This window comes from Phasianus colchicus, chromosome 3 (assembly GCF_987193195.1).
Source record: "Phasianus colchicus chromosome 3, bPhaCol1.hap1.1, whole genome shotgun sequence".
NCBI classification, from domain to species: Eukaryota; Metazoa; Chordata; class Aves; order Galliformes; family Phasianidae; genus Phasianus; species Phasianus colchicus.
Genome location: NC_143438.1, coordinates 41457234 through 41472260, shown reverse-complemented (window position 1 = coordinate 41472260; position 15027 = coordinate 41457234).

The window sequence follows — 15027 nt, the reverse complement described above, 5'->3', positions numbered from 1 at the left end:
ATAATGCTTACATTGCAACCTTATAATAGTAATTTGGTGTTAGCCAAAACTTTTGTCTATGTCCTATTTTCATCTATAGGAACATGATCAGAATCAAACAATAATATGGACAGAATCAAACAAGACTATAAAGCCCTGGGAATGCAAATGAACAACACTGGAGCCCAAGTTATCTTCCCTTCAGTTTTTCCAGTTGGAGGAAAGAGGAAAGCCAGAAATAGACATATGATGCATAACTTCTGGTTATGTGGCTGGTGCTGGAGAGAGAGCTTTGGTTTTTATGACAGTGGGACTTTCTGTGAAGATTATAAGGGAAGGATGAGATCCACCTGTCTAGAAGAGATGGTTTAGTCTTTGGCAGCAGACTGGCTAACCTAGTAAGGTGGGCTTTAAACTGAAGGACTTTGGGGGTGAGTTCCAAAGTGGTAATGTTCATGCCATTGCAATTGATGTGGAAATAAGTCAGGCCAATCAGATGAGAGACAAATGTTAGTTGCCTCCTGTGATATGAGGCTGAAGGCCAGATGTCTCAGGAGTATAGCTATGGGGGATCCTTTTGCATTCCTGAAGGAAAACTGGCATCCTTTGCTACCTTTTATTCTCAGAAGTGTCTGTATACCAGTGCACACAGTGGGAAATAAACAGGGAGAACTAGAGATCTGTATGCATTTCACAGGGTCATGATCTCATTGTGACCATAGAGACATGATGGGACAACTCACATGACTGTAATGCTGTCATGGATAGCTACGTTGTTTTTAGGAAAGACAGGCTGGTGAGGCAAGGTGATGCTCTAAGCAACAGGAATATATCAAGCTCTGCTGAGATGCATGGCAAATGACTTGAGAGCATGTATGTGAGAATAAAGGGTCAAGCTAATACGGGTGATATATCTGATATATCTGTAGCTTCATTCACTGGTACCTAAATACCAAAAATAACAGGAAGGCAAAGCTTATTTTCTTGGGTACGTTTCTGACCTTGTGTGATTCCATGCACTCTGGTGGGATTGATCTTCTCTACATTAAAACAATAGACTTTGGAATAGTGATAGGTACAGCTCTTTATCTATCTGTCATCTCAACTTCAGTGATGAGCGCTGTGTGTGTTAGCAAGGAAAATGTTTCCTGATGTGCAGGGTCCCTCTTATGCTGTAGAGGCTGCTCTTAGTGATGAAGTTTATCTAGCTGAAGAATGAAAGATCACTGATACCAGTATGAAGAAAAATATTGTGGCTATTCTTAATAACTGATGTGTCCTTATCTTTATGGTTCTGCACTGCATAATATATAAAATTGTCAGCATGGTTTATTGCAAATTGGTGTCTTCATTTCGCCATCTCTATAGAATTTCAGTTTCCTAGTGAAGTAAAATCTTGAAACATTTGTTTAGATCTTTAATGTCATCAATCTTGTCTGCATTTCTTATGGAAAAAGTAGAAATTTTCAGAACTGTAGAATCCTAGAATCACAGAATCACTGAGGTTGGAAAATAAATGAGAGATTATCAAGTACAACTATCAACCCATCACTACCATTCCCAATAAATTCGAATCCCATTATTTTAAACTATATTACTGAAAACAATATGTAATAGCATATGATGTTCTAAATTCTGCTTTCAAATATGCTCTAGACCTGACCTGGAAACACAATTCTCAGCATAGTCCCCTGCATAGTTCTATGTTAATTGGAAAAATAGTCTCATCTACTGGAGTCTATCAATACAATCAATTAATCAGCTTTATTGTCAATGACCTATTGGCTTGACTTTGGAAAAATTAATGACTCAGTGTGTAATCCCATAAATTAACTTCAAACTTCTCAGGAACATCTTGAAAGCAAACAATCACAATCTTCTAGCTTAATAGAATGACATCATTCTATTCTATTTCTATAAGAAGTTTCATGTAGAAATAACACTCCATGTCTTTGGAATTGCCAGACTTTGTCTGGATTCACCTTGGCCTCCTTGAGTATCATTTTTATTTGTTTGCACATAAAAAAAATAATAATTGTATAATATATAATATCAGACGATTTTCTCAGTGGTCTGCAAAAGAGTATAAGGACACTGCCTGGATGTGTGGGGATGAGATTAAGGAAACCAAGACACAGTAAGAGAGAAACTTGGCAAGGAATGCAAAGAATAGAAGAATAAAAAAGAAGAATAAAAGAAAAGAAGAAGAAATACAGGGGAACAACCTTGAAAGAGAAAAGTAAATGGAAAAGCAACTACTCTGATAAATAAAATGAGAGAACAAAATGGAGAAAGCTGAGGTAATCAATTTTTTTTTTTTTTTTTTTTTTTGCCTCAGACTTCACTGTCGGTCATTATTCCCACAACACTCAAGTCTATCACGTCTTTGAAGAACCTCGAGGCAGGGAATGAGAGAATGAAGTCCCTTCCACAGTGAGTGAAGATCAGCTTTAAGACAACCTGATAATGAATTTATATTAGTCTATGGGACATGATGAGATGCATCACAAGATCCTGAGGAAACTGGCTTAGGTGGTTTCCAAGCCACTCTATCATATTTAAAAAATCGTGACAGTCAGAACAATCTCAAGGGACTGGAAAAAGGGAAATGTCACTCATTTAAAAACAAACAAACAAACAAACAAACAAACAAACAAAAAGCCTGTAGAAAGGAAGACCTGGGGAGCTACAGACCGGTTAGCCTAACTTCCATGTCTGAGAAGATTATGGAACTGATCTTACTGGGAGCTTTGTTAATGTAAATAATAGACAAGGAGCTGATTCAAGACAGTCAACATGACATGACCTAGGACAAATCATGCCTGATCAATCTGGTGGCCTTCTATGATGGAGTGACAGTAAGTGCAGGGAAGCAACTTACATCATCTGTAAGGCCTTTGGCACAGACCCACAGAAAGTTCTTGTCTCTAAAATGAAGAGATATGGATTTGAAGGGTGGACTCTTTGGTGAATGAAGAATTGGAGGAATGACCACATACAGAGAATGTGTAGAATGAGCTACCACCCAGGATTAAAATGCTGCATAGAGGAGAGGATGCATGGGATAATAGCAGAAGTCTTAATATTATTGGCATAAGATGATACCAGAAATGATCATTTCCAAAGGAATTTAACCTGTTAAGATGGAGAAGGATGAAATAATACTGTACATAGTGCATTTGGATGCAGTGTGGACATTCAGACCAATGAAGATAGAGGAAGGTACAACAAACATTAAAAAAGTAACAAAGTCCATCAGTGAGGAGGAAGACAAGATCTGCAACAACATCTTGCTCCTGTCAGTGAAGGGCTGGGGATGCTGAAGATTCACTGTAAAATTTCCTTTAACCCATACTGAAGCAATTGACTGCAGCAGTTTTGAGGGCACTGTGGACTGCTGAACACTACACCAATGAAAAGGGAAGCATACTATGAAGTCTGAGCATATTAATTTTAATTAATAGGATATATTTGAAATACAACTTCTAATAATTGTAACCAATTATTATATCATTAGATTGCCAAGACTTTAACTGGAGTAACAAATTTTGATTTTGAATAGATCTGTTTGTTTCCTTTTGTTTATAATAATATTTGGAAGTGGCAAATTTAGGGGGAATCCAAGAAGCCTACTCTTGAACTTGAATACATCAAATTGGTAGCACACATATTCATGTACCACAGACTTGAGATTTTCAGCTGAAAAATAATAAATGCTTATGAGTAGTTATTTATAATGTCCTGTTTGGTCTTCTGAACAAAGCAAAAAATGACTTCATGTACACAATATGGATATTAAATGAAATTTGTTTATGGTATTTGAGAAGAAAATTTAAGAAGATATATTTGATTTTGCATCTCTTGCTAAAGTAAAGTATGCAGTCTGCGTGTAAGAAAAAGTAAACTTTGTAAATGTAGTAAAGAATAAGTTGACAATGATAAAAAAAAACTAAGTTCTCTAAAGTACAGAATTCAAATAATACATTACAACAACAAGTTGAAAGAAAAATGATTTATTCCCGGTTCATAAAACCTACATGGTGGAAATATTAACAACATTAAAATATTCTTTAACACAGTAAATAAATTCAGCCTGTAGATTGGTAATGATATTTCAAGTAGAAGTTAGATGATTATGCCCCGAAAAGCCTAATGATTACATAATAGAAACATTCAAACATTAAACATTTCTTAATTAATTTCTCCAATTAAATATCTACGGTATGTAAAGTATACATCAATCAGACTATTTCAAAAAAAGCCATCTTCAACAAAATCAAAAAATAAAATTTACAGCATAATATCCTAAGATACATTAAACAAGATTGTAGTTCTTTCTCATCTTAATTTTCTAACGTTGCTATATAACCAAAAATTTGCATACCATAACTTAGTACATTTTTAACTTAAAATTTTAAAATTACTCTTAGAATAAGCAATATATAAAGGAATGTAGAATAATTAACAAAATAATTTGTGAGTATTAAAGTTAATGTATCCTATTACAAGGAATAATATTCATTCTCTAAAGGTCAATGATTGACATTTTATATTCAGTCACATTTGTCTTTATGCTCTTTTTGCTTCTGAGGCCAATATGTTGACACAGACCAACTCACTCTTTAATGGTGCTTCTTAACCACTTGATACTGTTTCATAAATCCTTCAATCTATTAGAAAAATATATGCAGTCCTGACATAATTCTGTTGAAATTAGGGGCACAGCTCAAGAAATAAATTCATCCATATGTGTTAACCACTAGGTTAATTATATTATTAGTTATGTGCAGTAATGTCTAGGAGACTCTAAAAGCAATTAATTGTGTTAGGAAATGTACAGAGAAAAGAGTAAGTTTCTTTATCATAAAAAGTATGTAATCTTAAAAAAAATAGAATTTTTCTTGCTCTTTTAAATGATTATATCTGATACTCATCAAAGAAGATTCATTATTTGTATCTGATCTGTTCACTTTAAGTATAATCAGGAGAATATCAGAAAATGGATTCTTCTATCAACAGTAATAAAAAGCTAGCAAAAGTCTTTACTTTCACAACAGAACACTTCAAGTACAATGTATTAACTTGTGAACTGTCCAGTAACTGTAAAAAGCTGGAGATTTTAAAAGAGCCTATATTTGTATAAGACTTTGAATCTTCTTAGTGACTCAAGCAGTTCAGGAACAGGAAAAAAATCTGAAATCTTTCCATTTTGCCAAACACAAAACAAAACAAAACAAAAACTAGATGCTTAAAGTTTCCTGGATTTTTTCAATTGAAAAAAGTATGTATATCTGTATTTACTTTGTGTTCAGTTCTTGGTTAATTCAAATGATTTTTCTTGTCTTTAAGGAAAAATAGAAATTAGCTAGGCCGGTTATACTTGCAGAATACCTGTAAAAAAAAAAAAAAAAAAAAAAAAAAAAAGTAAGACCTACTTAGTCTTAATAAGCAGTAAGAAGCAGTTAATTAGGAGAACTATTCGCTCCATCATATTTATCTAGAATGAGAGGAGTAAACAGTTATAACCGAGTCAAGAATACAAAAAAGAAACGAAATATGCTACTGAGTAAAATAGATTTTTATGAAATATAACTAGGTAGTAAACTGAGGGTTGAAAGCAGGAAATTATTTTTAAATATGGCACCAAATTAAGAAACAGTTGGTATTTCTAAAGAACAGATGTTAAAGATCATTATAGTAACCACTGGCGATATTGTATCTTATAATGAGCAATATATTAACACAAAATAGTGTAGGAGGAAAACTAAACCTATAGTGAAAATATTCTCAGTTTTTGGGGTGAAAAAGTATCTTGATTAATGTTGAGATCTTAAAAATACATTAATACCTTAAATCATCTAACAAAATCATGGTCTTCCCATTAAAAGAGAAAGTAGAAATTAGCACGCTTTGTGCAGAATATGAGCCTAAGTGGCTAAATCAGTAAGAAAGTTCATTATAGTTTGAATAAAGACTGAAGTGTACACAGTGGGAGTCAAGTTTTATTGTGGAGTGCTAAGTGGGAAGGAGCTTCTCACATTTACAATAGCGCAGATGACAAATGTCATTACTGTGATCAATATCAGCATGCAGGTTATATGCACATTTGAACAGTACAAACGTATCATAAGAGAGATGTCACAGCCTGCTGCTAGTCAACCAAAGAAAAGAACTACATTTCCTATACCCTACTGCAAACATATTGTTTTAGAATCGGTGGGCCATTCAATAGATATGTCAAAGAAACAACATGAAAAATTAAACTAGTTGATGATCTACCTCATAGTGCATATAATGAATGAAACAATAAGAAATTGCATGTCAGGAAAAAAAATGCACAAACAAAACATGCAGAAAAACTTCAGGAAAAAATTACAGTGTTCTTTCTCACCTCAGTTACACTGGAGTAGATCCAAGGATTATGTTGTTGTTGCTTCTTTCTCTGGAATTAAAAGCCAGCTAGAACACTATGACCATTTAAAACAAACTTATGAGAATGATTTATCTCAATTCTTCTTCCTGCTTCTCCTTTTTTATTTTATTTTTTACTTTTAGTACTGATGCTTAGTTGGTTGGCGTTTTTTTTTGTTTTGTTTTGTTTTGTTTTATTTTGTCTTTGTCTTTTTACCATCTGTTTACAAATTTCTGGGGGGAGAACATTGTTTTTCATGTTACTTTTAGTAGCAATAATTTAAATAGGTTAGGATGGCAGACAGACAAGGAGCCTGGGATGACCAGTTTCAAAACTAGAGGCTACTGCAACAAAATACACCCATGTAAAATAAAGCCACTGAACTACTCCCAGTTCACATGGACAACCCTATTAACATGCATTTTTGTGTAGGGTTTAGCCCATTTCTTTTCTCTGGGATTTAAAATAGCTTCTGCAGCCTGCACTTGACTTGGTAGTCAAGTTGACTTGGTTTGTGTTTTCATATTACTGCTTATTATATTTTATTTGTTTCTTTCCCACTTTCTATTAAAGAAATTGATTCTTCAAGGATAAAAAAAAGACAGAAGGGGAAAGACTTACATAATGCAATTCATACAAAAGTGCTGTAAGTGGCTCGTTTAGATATAGTTTTGACATATGGGCCAAATTAAGACTTTAAATAGTGCAATACATCTTTTAATGCAAAAGAAAGAGTAGAAATGGGACTCAATTAATGAATGGAGAATGTAAAAGACATACTGGAAAAGCTATAAATTGCTTACTAAAATAAACCAGCAAAATTAATAGGTAATGAATCTTGTAGCTCGCTGTCATGTTCTCTTAGCCATAACATCCATCAGAAAAAATACATGCTTACACCCAGTTATTTTACTTACTGAAGTCGCATGGGTGAACACTGATGAGGATAATTGTAAGGTTTTTCAAATTGCCAACAAAGAAATAAATCAGAACTTTGGATAAAAAGAATCTTGATTCTTCCATCCCAATGTATTCTTGTCTGGCTGCCTTCTTCTGAAACGGGGCATCTATTGATAAGCACTTGAACCCTCAAGGTGAGGGGATAGCTTCTGCAGATGGATGAGCAATGTCAAAGAAGACATCCCAACCATGGAGAAGAAAAAACATAGAGGAGAGGCAAAGGAGAAAGTCTCTGTTGCAATTCACTGGCACTGATTTTCTTTCCAGGGCACAAGGCAGTAGAAAGTGTTCTTTTCTTTCCTATAACTGTTGATGCTACTACATATTACTGTCTTGTAAGATAAATAATTCACTTTAGGCTTTATCAATATTATTTCTTAACTCTGTTGGTTTTGACCTACTAATATAAAGATATTTTTCTTGATACAACATTATTAATTTATTCTAAGGAAATCTAACCAAACTTTCATCCAAGACCCTATCAATTTCAATATAACCTTAGATTTAATAAATCTTTTATTTATTTATTTATTTTTAATCTGGTTTCTGCCATAACTACATTTCTGTTCATTTCTTCTACTTTCTTTCTTGATCATAGCATATACGTGGTACTTTCTGACTATTATTTTATGTGTCATTTAAGACAACACTGTTTTCAAGGTTGCTAAAATGCCCTCATGAAATGCCCTACAGAATACTTTCTCTATGTCCTCAAATATTTTCATCTTCTTTTCCCTGTGAATTCTTTTCTCTATTTGTGTGTTTTACAAACTTTTGAAAATGGTCATACACTGATATTTTAAAGGACGGGAGAAGAAGACAGAAATTAAATCAATTGAAATGAAACACTAATACAACCTATATTCAAACTGCAAACTATGATTGAAAGTCTAATATTCAGTAACTGATGGAGGAGGTCTCTACGGACAGGATCTGTGGACTCTGGTGTTCAGTAAGCTTCTGATGACAACAGACATTGATATCCTTCTTCAAAACATATCAAGTTTCATGAATAGATCTTTTTACTAAGATTCTCTAAAGCAAAATAGGGAAGATTGAGAAATCTGGCCACTTAGGTTTATTTCTTTTATTATAACTGCAGAAACCTGAAATGTTCTCTCTGTAGTTTATCATAACACATTTACTTGTGTTACCTTGTTTTGGTCACATTTTAACATATAAAGCAAAACTGCCTTTCTTTGTTTGTTCTGGCAGCAACCCAACCATAACAAAAAAATAGGTTTGGGCAATCACGCAATCTCAGGGATAAATAGTGTAACAATTTAGAAACAAGTTGGCAGCATGGAAAATATGACAGTGAGCAATCTTTAAATTGAGAGTGAGCTGTTTGAAATTTTTAATGAAATGAAAATATCATGATAAAGGCAACACTTCAGGAATATGATAGGTAAATAGGTAAAGAACATTATATCTGAATACTGTTAAATCACAAATGCAGTAAGAGCATATTATAGACAGGACAATCTTTCCACAGGGCTGATAAAAAGCTTATCGTATGGAATATTTTGAAACACCTACACAGCTATTGTGGTGTTTTCTAAAGACGTTAATTGTGGCAAGGCAGTATATTACAGTATATAATCTAAAAATGCATAATATTCTAAAATTTGCTACAATTGTAGGTAAAAACAAAATCTATACGTGAAAGAAAGTGAGTAAAGTGTTCACAGTGATCATCACGGTAGTAAAAAAATAAAAAATAAATAAACAAATAAATAAAAAAAGAACCTGATTCTAAGCCTTACAGTGTGAGGTCAGATACCAGGAGTATATACATATATTTTGTCCAACAGTGAGAATATGCAAGTAGTGTTTCTTTGCTATAAAATAAAAGTCAGTGGGATAGGAATGATTGACATAGTTAAAAATTTTATGTAATAAGAAAAGACTTGAGGGATATAGAGGTCTAGATATGAAACTGAAGTTTTACCATTTTAGAGCAGATTATTCAAACATCTGCCAGTGATGTTTTAAGTTCAATTGAGACTGTCTTTGTGCAAAGGAAAAACATAATAAGATGGCAAGGTCCAACTCAGTCCTCATTTCCTATGATTCCAGAGTTCTGGGATCTGATCAACATAATATCTTTTATTTTAATATCAGAATGTTGCCAAAACAATTTGTTTCAAAAACCAGTTTTCAAAACTACAATAATTATCCTCAGCCAGTTCTTCTACTTATTATCTTATTATCCACCACACTGACACTTAGAGATTGATTTACTCTGACTAGATGAAAATCCTTTCAGTTTTCAGCAGTTTTTAAATCCAATAATTGAAACATGGATCAAACTTTTTTTTTGTTTTGTTTTTACTTTATCTCTCTATTCTTCTCTGAAATCTTTTAAATCTTCTATTCTGTTCTTGTTCTTATCTCTTTGGAAGCTCTCATCAACATCAGATAGCCTGGCATCAAAGCTAGTAATGACAGTGATTTTGGTTGGCACTGTTGACTGTAGCAGCTGGACCTCATTTAAAAATCTGAGTTGATTACAACATCTTTTCTAGATCATGAAAATGGTCAAGCAATGGCTGACTTCCACTGTTATGTGTATATCCAATCTCTGTTTTTGAAATTCAGTGAAATAGAACAAGCAATAGCTTTTCTTCCTTCAGAGAATTTACTTGACTTCTGGATTAGTAGTAATTTATAAACACTCCTATGGCTTCAGTCCCTGCTCAGATAAAAAATTACACTTTTAGGAACCTGTCAATTAATATGACATTTACTTCTACACAGAATTAACTAACAATGTCAAGCCAACCAAACAAAAGAAGAAGCTGCAAAATTTGCACCACGTATTCTCATAAATACATATATTTTTACATTAAATATTTGAGAGTTAAGTACTGATGCCAGAATATGAGGCTAACTCTTAATATGCAGGTTTTTCAATATTAAATAAAAGACATTGCACAACTTCCAAATGCTTGTTTTTCTTGAAGATAAATTGATTGTTCCATTTATAGAATACCCAAAAGTGCTTTACATCAGCAAAAGTTACTGTCATAGACATCTGAGTGGATTTTTGCTTCACACTGGATTATTGTTTGTGTCATCCCAGTAGATATATAACTCCTCTACAACATGTTTTCATTAAGATTTAATAGTTCATTCCTAATTATTTAGAATCTTTTTTCTTTGCATTTTTTTCCAATACTAGTAGTTGCAAATATACTTAAAATCATATAATGCAGTGACACATACTGGAATGTTTCTGAACTCTTAGCAGAGAAATACTTAGGAAAGAATATCATACAGAGGTTGGAGTACTCTCTATTTTTCATGTGGTTGTATAATAAGAAGTAACATGACAGGCAAGGAGGAAGAACCTTGAAGTGGTAGCTACCTGCCTAGAAATGAAAAATTGAGGGAAACGAGTTGAGTGACCTTGCTCTGTCATACGTGTCATACTCCGAGATCAGTGATCAATTCTAGCAGGACACAGGCAATTGCCTTAGTGACCCCAACTTGCAGTTGCTGGTGGGTGTCAGTTAGTGCTGTAAAGAATAAAAAGAAGCAGTGGATTGGTGATAAATAGAAGAGACTGGAGGGGAGGAAAAAAAAAAAAGAAAGAAAACAGTTTGAAAGAAATCTCCAAACAGTATGAATCGTTGGAGAAGGACTGTTGGCACAGCATGTGCTATATTTCCCAATTTTATTTTCTTTCTCTGTGTATGTGTGTATGTGTGTACGTGTAACTTCATGAAACTTCAGCCTCATGCTGAAAAATATATTTCACATAAATGTATGATCTCCCGTGCTTTATGAATTGTAATAATAGGGATGATTCTGATGAAATATTGGATTCAGAACTTAAATATTTCTAACACAGAAGTCAAACAAATGAGCAGTGAATAAACAGCAATGCTGAGCAAAGAAAACCAATGTTGCTTTGCTAATTGAGAAGAGATCATATCAGATACAAGATGAAATAGCCAAACTATTTCATTGTGGGTTTGACTTGATTGTGTTCCTTTTTGTACTCCAAAAATCAGACAGAGAAGTGAATTACTAGCTTTATCTTGAGTTCCTTCATCATCTAATCCATTTTCTGTAGTTTTGATCAAAACCAGAAACCCTGACATATCTTTAATTTGTGTCCTATTTAAAAATCAAAATGGCAACTAAAGAACATCTAAAGGTATGCACATTTAATTGCTTCTTCTGTGAAAATTTAAAAGTACCACAAAATGAGTGATCCAGTTTAACAAATTCTACTGTGATGATAAAATTTTTTGCAAAGATATAAAGATGTAAATTTAGCTATAAATATGCATAAAAAGATGTGACATAACGATGAAAACACAAACCTCACGCTACTTCTATTACATAGAAATTTTTCTGTCCCATGTTTACTTGTGCAAAATCTCATGGGGCAAATTAGTAGAACTTAAAAGTCACAGATAAGCCATATTTTAATGTCCAAGATATTAATAGGTTAAGATCCTAAAATTCTCTTTATTTGCAGTTCTCTTTAACCTGAATCACAAATGTCTGTCTTTTTTCTCAGGCTTTTGAATACGATGTATGAAAAATTTTATTTCAACATAAAGAAAATCTTCCCACTTGAACATCTTATATTGAACAGAAAATCTATATAATTTTGCTTGCTCAATATAATAATAAAATACTGTAGATCCTTATTGGGTTTCTTAAACAAATAAATATGAATCAGTATGAATGAGTGCTGTAGTTCAATTCTAAAATGTTCTTATTGGTGATATGTACATTATGTTTGGTCACTGGCTCTCCTCTCTACTGGTTATTCCTTCTTTTTCTACTCTCACTGGATGCAGGCAGCATCATGCAGGAGTGTGAGATTATGCCCTCTGCTGAGCAATACATATGTGCCCTGAATCTATCTGAGCTAGCTATGGGAAAAGATCACAATCTATATTCTCATTGCATTGCCAATGGTACTTGCATCCTCACCAAGCAGGCACAGGATTTCTAATTTTTCCTCTTTTTTTTTAAATGACTTTTACTTGTGAGTATTATTATGACATCATGCTCTGTATTAAGTGCTGTGGCAAACCATATTTTGTCTTCTATAAATAAGAGTGATTGAAATAGATTAGCTGCCAAGACCTTGGAAATATATAAACACATAGACATGTACTTTCCATATACATACACATATGAACACCTATTTGCATCTATAAACTAATGCTCCCAAGCCCTATTACTTTTTCCTGTAAACAAGATTTTCAGATTTCCAGACAAACATCAGTTACTTAAAAACATAGTTTAAAGGCTAAGATCAGTGAATTACGTGAGAGCTGACTGTCTTTGTCATGAATACAGACTGTTATCAATGCAAGCAGGCATATGGCTGCATTCACTTTGATATACACTGCTGGGCTTTTGTACAAATGTAAACCTTTTTTTTTTCTCAAGACAAACTGAGTTGCAATTACAATAAACCAAACGCTCATTGTATGATACAAACAAATGGTGTCAGGATCTTGCTAAAGAACTAAAAGCCCCATACGGTATAGCTTTTACCTTCCCTGAAATATAGACTCCAAAAACTGAAGGGAAAAATAAAAACCTTTTTCTGGCTGAACAGAAGCATCAAAGGTGCAGCAAAGAAGAAGCAAAGGTGCAGGGGTGGGGGAAAGAGCAAGCCTGCTGCTGTGAAGGTTCATTCCCCCCATCCCCCCCATAAAAAAAAAAAAAAAAACCTCAACAAATAGTGGTAGGTGTCACCCTGACACGGAAAGTGGCAAGTGGCCATCTCGGTTCTGTTTGTAACTTCTTTCAGAAAAGTCAAGCTGTTTTTCCCACTCTATTCAGCTTGTTTGTGAGTGCTTGATTTGTTCAGAAGACAAAAACGAGCAAGAGCTCAGAATTCAATAGAAGGTCAGAATGGCAATGTCTTTTGCTGGGTCGGGCTTCCTTTTATACCATGACATCTGGTGCTAATACCAGAACAAATTAGAGCAATTCAAACCACCAGCAGGGGAAAGAGGGCTTTCTGTTTTTCATATAGCAGAGCTACAAATTTGAGGACAGAGTACTGGGGCTCCTAACAACTCAGCATAGCAATAGATTTGTTACACTTGTTTTACAGATTCCGACTACAACAAACATAATCAGTGCTTAAGTTAAAGATGTCCATCCTTCAGTACATCTCCCACAAAAGAAAGAGAAGAAATAATCATACTGATGAGTTTGTGCTTCGTTTTCAGCCTGTTAGAGCACAAAGCACTAATAGAATAGAGGAGGCTCCCTGCAGAAGGCATGGAGTGGCTCCCCTTCCCCCATCTTGCATTTTAATATCTGTGGCTAATGGAATTGCCTTTTTTTTTCTGTATTCCAGGAAGTAATCACACATATTTTCCTTATAGATAAGGGCATAGCCTCCTTGGTCTATCTGCCACATTAAGTAGTTACTAAAAGCAAGTAATTCTGAATATTTGGCCTTTTTTAGCTATATTGTTCATATTCCTCCCCATTTCCTTTTATACTTTAATAGAGGTAAATTCCTTCTATCCCCCATAAATGGGCGAGCCGCACAGTTAATACATTTTCTAGGTACACTAGCTGCAGGCAAAACAGGGTTTTAAACATGTAATCTGTATTTGTTAGTGGTACTCTCTTGAACAGTAAATAATTTGTTGTGTCAAATTAGACTGAATCTCACTTTCAGGGGAATTCTGCAGCTTTTATTATTAAAATATTTTCTCTGTAAGAATTCAGTTTTCATTTTGATCGTATAAGCTTGCTTTACAACACACACCTTGCTGTGATCTTTCATTCAAGCAGAAAAAATGGATCTTGATAAGGCTGAGCAAAATTTTATGTGCAATACCAGGATCTTTTCTCCTTTAGTAAGAACCACCAGTGTCTTAGTTTCTCATAAATTATGCAATACTAACTGTTAGCACAGCACTTGTGAAAATCTCCCCTTAGGGCATACATCTCACTTTCAGTCTGAGACCCTATGCTTGAGCCATATCTCTGACACTTAACTTCTGGGCTGATGACCTTCAGATGGTTCCTTTCACTTGTGGTACCATTACCTGGACATCAATCCATTGCAGATTCTCTCTCAAACTGTAGATTGTTTGACTAATTGTGCCACTGCTGTACACATATAGAGGGCTCTGTCAGAGATTTATTACATAAAAGTAAGCTCTTTAAAATAGTTATTTAAGAATACAATGAGTATCCTTTAAACAGGGCTAATGGCTTGATATAGAAAAACTGCACTCAGTGCACATTGAGGATTGAAGGACTAAAGGGTTGAAGGATTTAAACGCTGAGTTCCAGTGACACTGTAAAATTAATCCATCACAGATCTAAACTAACTGTCCTGACTCTACCACTAATAGCAACTTCTATATTTTCTGTGTGTGTTTTTTTTGTTGTTGTTGTTTTTAATTTTTGTCTTGTTGTTTTGTTTTGTTTTTTTAATTTTTGTCTTTCTTTTATAGCCTTGGAGCAATCCTTAATTTTCTAGAATTGTGATCTCATGAAAATAACATCTATCACTAACTTAGTTCATAGGAGCATGGGGAAAAATTTCTGCCCTCTGTGTATTAGCTATTATCCACTAGTGTTTTCTCATTACATCATCTGCTTGCAGACATGATGCTGTTTTGCCAGCACAACCCTTGATACTTCAGGGCATCAGTCATCAAAAAGAT